Source organism: Lepidochelys olivacea (genome assembly GCF_965140295.1).
Source record: "Lepidochelys olivacea isolate rLepOli2 genome assembly, chromosome: 1".
NCBI classification, from domain to species: Eukaryota; Metazoa; Chordata; order Testudines; family Cheloniidae; genus Lepidochelys; species Lepidochelys olivacea.
In genome coordinates this window covers 311,932,539-311,938,538 of record NC_140411.1, presented here as the reverse complement: position 1 = coordinate 311,938,538, position 6,000 = coordinate 311,932,539, and the positions used below count along the sequence as shown (strand labels likewise).

General features: G+C 47.8%; 1 long non-coding RNA gene across 1 annotated transcript in view; it reads left to right on the top strand.

The window, feature by feature from the left end:
- Positions 1-807: 807 nt before the first annotated feature.
- LOC311515033 overlaps positions 808-6,000 on the top strand; it is a 30,218-nt gene continuing 25,025 nt past the window's right edge. The window contains exons 1-2 of the long non-coding RNA XR_014710033.1: positions 808-896; positions 2,562-2,608. This is a non-coding gene — a long non-coding RNA (uncharacterized lncRNA). The remainder of the gene's footprint in view (positions 897-2,561; positions 2,609-6,000) is intronic.

Below are 6,000 nucleotides of genomic sequence, written 5' to 3'. Positions count from 1 at the left end.
TGAGGTGTCGACCCACACAAGAGGCAAATTAGGCCAGTTAACCTATAGGCAGAATTTGGAGGAAAACCAGGGAGTGGTAAGGCCTAACTCGCTAATGAAGTCCGGCTGTGGGGGGCAGAGCTAGACTGTGTTTATGAAGCCAGGAAGCTGGCAACAGAAAAGGGGCTACAGGGAAGTCATCTGCTGTCACTCTCTGAGAGATGTATTTGAGGCTACAGGGTTCAGTAGTCTGTAGTTATTCCCTGGGAGGAGGGAGTTTGAGCTGGTACACCTGGGAGGGAACCAGAAGCTGTAAGAAGGAGTCCAGGGAAGGAGCACCAGGGTCTGAGGGAAAGCAGATCACAGTTGCCAGGTAGAGGGTCCCTGGACAGGAACCCAGAAGTGGTGGGCAGGCCCGGGTTCCCCTATTGACCACTGGGGAAATGGCACGATAAGTGCAGTGCTGGAGACTACCTGAGACTGTTTGTGCAGAAGGACTTTGGTGCCCCCTGGAAGGGGAAACCACATAGTGACCTGGCGGTAGGCTAAGTCACAAAGAAGAAGCTGCAGTTGCTGGAACAAGAGAGGGGCTGCAGAGAGAGGAAGAGATAGAGTATAACTGCATCCACAGAAAGGGTCATAGGCCTGGCAGATCTAATCCCCAGAACTGCCAGAAGGTGGCGCAGTCCTAGCAGTGAGTAGAGTCCCCTCTCACAGTAACACAGACAAGCTGTAAGTCACTTACCGTTTTTGCACTTTTTGTTGTTTTTCTTATGAAAATCAGTAAACAATCACAAATAATAACAATTGCGTGGGATTACTCACATGCTTAAAGTTAAGCAGATGCTAAAGGAAGATCTGCCGGCTCATCAGCTTCCCATCCTTTCTGCCAGGAGAAGAGGAGTCTGATTGCAGCTGTAAGTTCCCCTTTTCCCTCTGGGTAGAGTGTGAGATAAATAATACTGTAATGAACTAGCTAGCTCATCACTGGGCACCAATGCAACATCCATAATCTTTCCAGGACAGGCAAAATAGACTCTCAGGTCAGTAGGAGACCGAGGCTGTGTGAGAACAGGAGTAGCAGATTGGAGGCAGCTACCTGGAAGCCAGTTGCTAGGCGAAGGTCAGGCACTGAGGAGCTGTAACAGGACAGCCCAGAGATGGACAGAGACAACCCTCAGGTTGCTGACAAGAGGCCAGCAGTCGCCTCAGTGAGAGGATACAGGGCTGCAGCTTGCATGAAGATGGTCAGTGTTACTTAGAATGTAGTTCTCTGGGGGCAGAGACTGTCTTTGTTCTGTGTTTGTACAGTCCCTAGCACAATGGGGTCCTGGTCCAAGACTGGGGCTCATAGGTGCTATGATAATACAAATAACAAATAATAATAAGTGTCTAGGGAGTACACATGAGACTCTGTTACCTTCAAACCCCTACCTTCAAACCCCTGGACTGGACTGCCCTTAGGCAGGAACCACCCTAGCTATTTTGCCAGACAGGACAGAAAATATTTTCAGGGTCCCCCTGGAGCTGTTGAACCAAAAGAAAAAAAAAAGCCCCCAAACAAAAAATATAGACAGCCAATTATACAAGAGCAAAACAAAACAAGGTGGGTGGGCGGGGGGGGGGGGGGGGGAAGCTCGGTATGGTGCTCCCTGGAAGTTGCCATGGCCTCCCACCCCGAACCAGCCCTATCTCTTGGGGCCTCATTGGGAGCTAGTGGGTTTCTCCTCATTGTTGAAGCCTCTGAACAACTGAGCCTCTGTGTTTAGGGTGTTTGCACCTTTATTTCTGGCAGCCCTAGTAAAAGAGTTCTGTTACGTGCTTGGACTAGGTGGGTGTTCATAGGCCGTAGTCTGTAGAGCCTCATGCTTAGAGAGCGTATTGTACTGACCTCCAAACTTTTGGGACACAGAGCACACATTGTAAATCCCTGGCATGTCACAGTCCTCACAGCCACACTTTGCAGTGGGCTCTGCGATTACAATGCAAACTGGATTTCATGCAACTTCTTTCTTGGAATGGCTTAAAACTAGAGCTGACTGAAAAACAGAACACATTTTTGTGGAAAATGCGGTGTTCTTTTTTTGTCAATAAACTTGAAAATGTTTCAACCAGCTAAACTGATTGCCCGTGGTGTTTCAAAATCTTCTAAGGAAGGAACCCAGACCCCTTTGTTATTATACTGATAACGATTCTCCATTCAGAACAATTCATTCCACACTAGAACCTGCTACTAACATGGGCAGAGATGAAAGGGATAATTCTTTAGAACTGAGATTTCGTAAAATGAAAAGCCTGAAAAAATTACCAGAAAAGAGTTGCAAGACATTGCCAAGAGGTGGTTCCCTACTGTTCTGGTATGTAAGTGCAGTCTCTCTCACTTTACCTGTTTGGGCCCATTGCTTTCTTAATATCCGTCCTGCGTGGGTAGAAGGAGATTTTACTTCAGGCACAGTCCAAGAAAGAAGCACCTGCTCTTGATTTCCTGTTGATAAAGTTACTTGAAGCTTAGAGCCCATACATATATGCTGGGATTTTACAACTTCACTGAGACTTTCCATCTGCTTGCTGTTTGAATATAGGTTCCTAACTCTTGATTGGATGGACATCTCTATGGATCCAGTTTCTGGTATGTTTTTGAATTCTCATTATTGAAAGTAGTTGGAGTTTTAAGAACTCACATAGACCCAATCAATTTTATTATTTGTCAAAAATTATTTACCTGAATTCTTATCTTTTTTTCCCTTTTGCAAAGCTGTACCTAGCAATGTGGGAGCCCAGTGGAAGCAAGCTAAACCAGTTTCCAGCCTGCTTTAATACTCCTTTAACTAAACAAAAAACAGCCACATTGATTAACAGCATAATGCTAATGTTGCCCTTGAACTACCTGTGCAATTCCCATTGACATAAATGGGAATTCAGTGAGCAGCATAAACACTTATGTAAAATACTTTTGTAAAGGAAGGGAGAATTAAATATATATGCATTTTTCTTATGCAATAATAATAATGCTTAATCCTTATATACTGTTTTTCATTAATAGCTCTCAAAGCAATACATAAGCATCATTGTTTCTATTCTATTGACGAGGTAACTGAGTCACAAAAATTGGTTAAGTGACTCGCCCAGGGTCACACAGCAAGGCGTAGAACCAGGAACAGAACCTAACTCCTACTTCAGCATCCTTTCTTCTGACTTCTTGAACATCATACTTAACAATACCTTCAAAGCGGATCTTGATGGAACAAAGACTTCGGATTCAGAATGTTTAGACTCTACATGACTAGAATACATTTCTGTTGCCTATGTCATTTAGAGCAGCCTCAAAGTTGCTCTAATTTATGCTTGGCTGCAAAGACCCTTGTGAGCCCTTCACATCTGAGATGATCCAGAGGGTAATGCACTCAAGCCATGGCCCTCTCCCACCCCCAGCATACCCTTATGCCATGTGCTGCAAGAAATTGGGGCAACATAGATCCATGTTTTCAGGGTTTTCAACCCTCTTATACTCCTAAAGCAGTGTAAAGGGGCTGGGATACAACCAGGATGAGATTAAGGCAATCCAGGTCTCTAAGGACACTGATATTCCCTGGGCCCCACGGCTTTACTCTCCAGCTTATTATGATAGTGACAGGGGGTCCCATCCCCTGAGAGTGGCAGAGTTGTCAGCATTTGTAATCCCTTTCTTCCCAGGAGGGGAGCAAGAGCCCACTCCCTTCATGGTAACATCTGGAGGGTCTCTCTCCCTTACTAGAAAGGCAAATGTGGCAGTAAATGAGTAAGGGGTCTTGGGTCTCACTCCAGTGAGCTAGATAGGGAAACTTGCACCCCTTAGAGCTATTGTTTCAGGTTGTCTGCAGATGTCACTGCATTGGTTACATGGAGGTATGACCAAAAGCACCCCTATATTCACACGCTACACATTATTGTAATAATCTTTGTGCAAAATACGCCTTGTGAGATATCATCTAAAACTAGCAACACACTGATTATTAATATTCTTGTGAAATGCATATTAAGAGTTATGGAACGTAAACTGAAATTATGATTACATTGTGTTTACCAGACAAATCTGGGGAGTGAGTAAACCAGTTTCTCAAAGACAAAGGACAAGGTGATGCCTTTAGCCAGGTGTCATCAAAGGTAATTGGCAATTACATGTCAATTGGCCACTATTTGGCAAGGACGAGGGGCAGGAACAGATTGATCTGCATTTTAGCAAACAACAGCATGGAACCTCTTTCACCTGGAGACTTCATGTCTCCTTTCTCACAGCTGGAATGAACTTCATTTAGGGCAATCCACAGGAAAATCCATTTCAAACGGTAACTAAGTTATAAAAGTGAGAGGGCAAAACCCTCCTAATTCATCTCTCTTTCACCTAAGAAGGCAAAGGAACCTGCCCTTTGACTTTGGGGAAGATCCTGACCTGGGAATTTGGTTAGCCATGTTGCTGGGAATGTGTGGTAAGGATTTTACCTTCAACCAAGTCTAGATTGTTAAGTTTTAGCTGCTAGAAAGCATTTTATCATTTTCTCTTGTAACTGTTTCTGACTTTAATACCTAATACCTGTACCCACTTAAGATCTCTCTCTCTTTTTAGTTAAACTGTTTTGTTTTTAATCTAAACAGGGGTTCTCAAACTGGGAGTTGGGACCCCTCAGGGGGTCATGAGATTATTACATGGGGGGTCACAAACTGTCAGCCTTTAACCCAAGCCCCTCTTTGCCTCCAGCATTTATAATGGTATTAAATATATTAAAAAGTGGTTTTAATTTAAAAGCGGGGGGTCACACTCAAAGGCTTGTTATGTGAAAGGGTTCACCAGTACAAAAGTTTGAGAACCACTGATCTAAATAATCCAGTGTGGTGTTTAAACTGAACCACTTGGTAATTCCAAATAAAGTAGCAAACTGTTGCATATTGACTGTTTACAAGAGCAACACATCTTTAATATCTAAACTGTCCAGGGGAGGGCTGGAGAGTGCAGAACACATGTTTCTGGGAAAATTCGGGACTGGGGAGAGTGTAGCGTCACCTTACCAGTGGTTAACCAAGGCTGGTAGAGACCAGTGGAAGTCTGGTATTGCAGGCAGGCTCCTGAATCCAAAGCATTGAACCAGGGCTGTCTGTACATACCAAAGGTGGGCAAACTATGGCCTGCGGGCCACATCCGGCCCACGGGACCGTCCTGCCTGGCCCCTGAGCTCCTGGCCCAGGAGGCTGTCCCCTCTCTCCCGCAGCCAGGCCGCCGCACGGCGCAATGCTCTGGGCGGCGGGGCTGCAGAGCCCAGCCTGACCCAGTGCTCTGTCCTGATGCAGCCGTGCTGCCAGACACCGGCGCTCCAGGCAGTGCGGTAAGGAGGCAGGGGGCGGGGGTTGGATAGAGGGCAGGGGATTTCGGGGCGTGGTCAGGTGCATGGATAGGGGTTGGGGCGGTCAGAGGGCGGGGAACCAGGGTTGAATGGGGGCATGTGTCCCAGGGGGGCAGTCAGGAAGGAGAGGAGGGGTTGTATGGGGCGGTGAGGGGTGGTCAGGGGACAGGGAGAAGGGGGAGTGGATGGGGCAGTCAGGAAGGGGGGGGTTGAATGGGGTGGTGTGGGGCAGTTAGGGGCGAGGGGTCTGGGGGCGGTCAGGCAGAAAGGGGGGTTGAATGGGGTGGTGTGGGGCAGTTAGGGGCGAGGGGTCCAGGGGCGGTCAGGGAGAAAGGGTGGTTGGATGGGGCAGGGGTCCCAGGGGGGCAGTCAGGAAGGAGCGGGGGTTGATGGGGCGTCCGGGGACAGTTGGGGCAGGAAGTCCGGGGGCAGTAAGGGGACCGAGAGCGCGGGGGGGTGAATGTAGCAGGGGTCCCCAGGGGGCCGTCAGGGAACAGGGGGGGTTGGATGGGGCAGGAGTCCCGGGGGGGCTGTCAGGGGGTGAGAAGTGGGGGGGTCAGATGGGGCCGGGGGCCGGGCCTTGTCTGGCTGTTAGGGGAGGCACAGCCTCCCCTAACTGGGCCTCCATACAATTTCAGAAACCCAA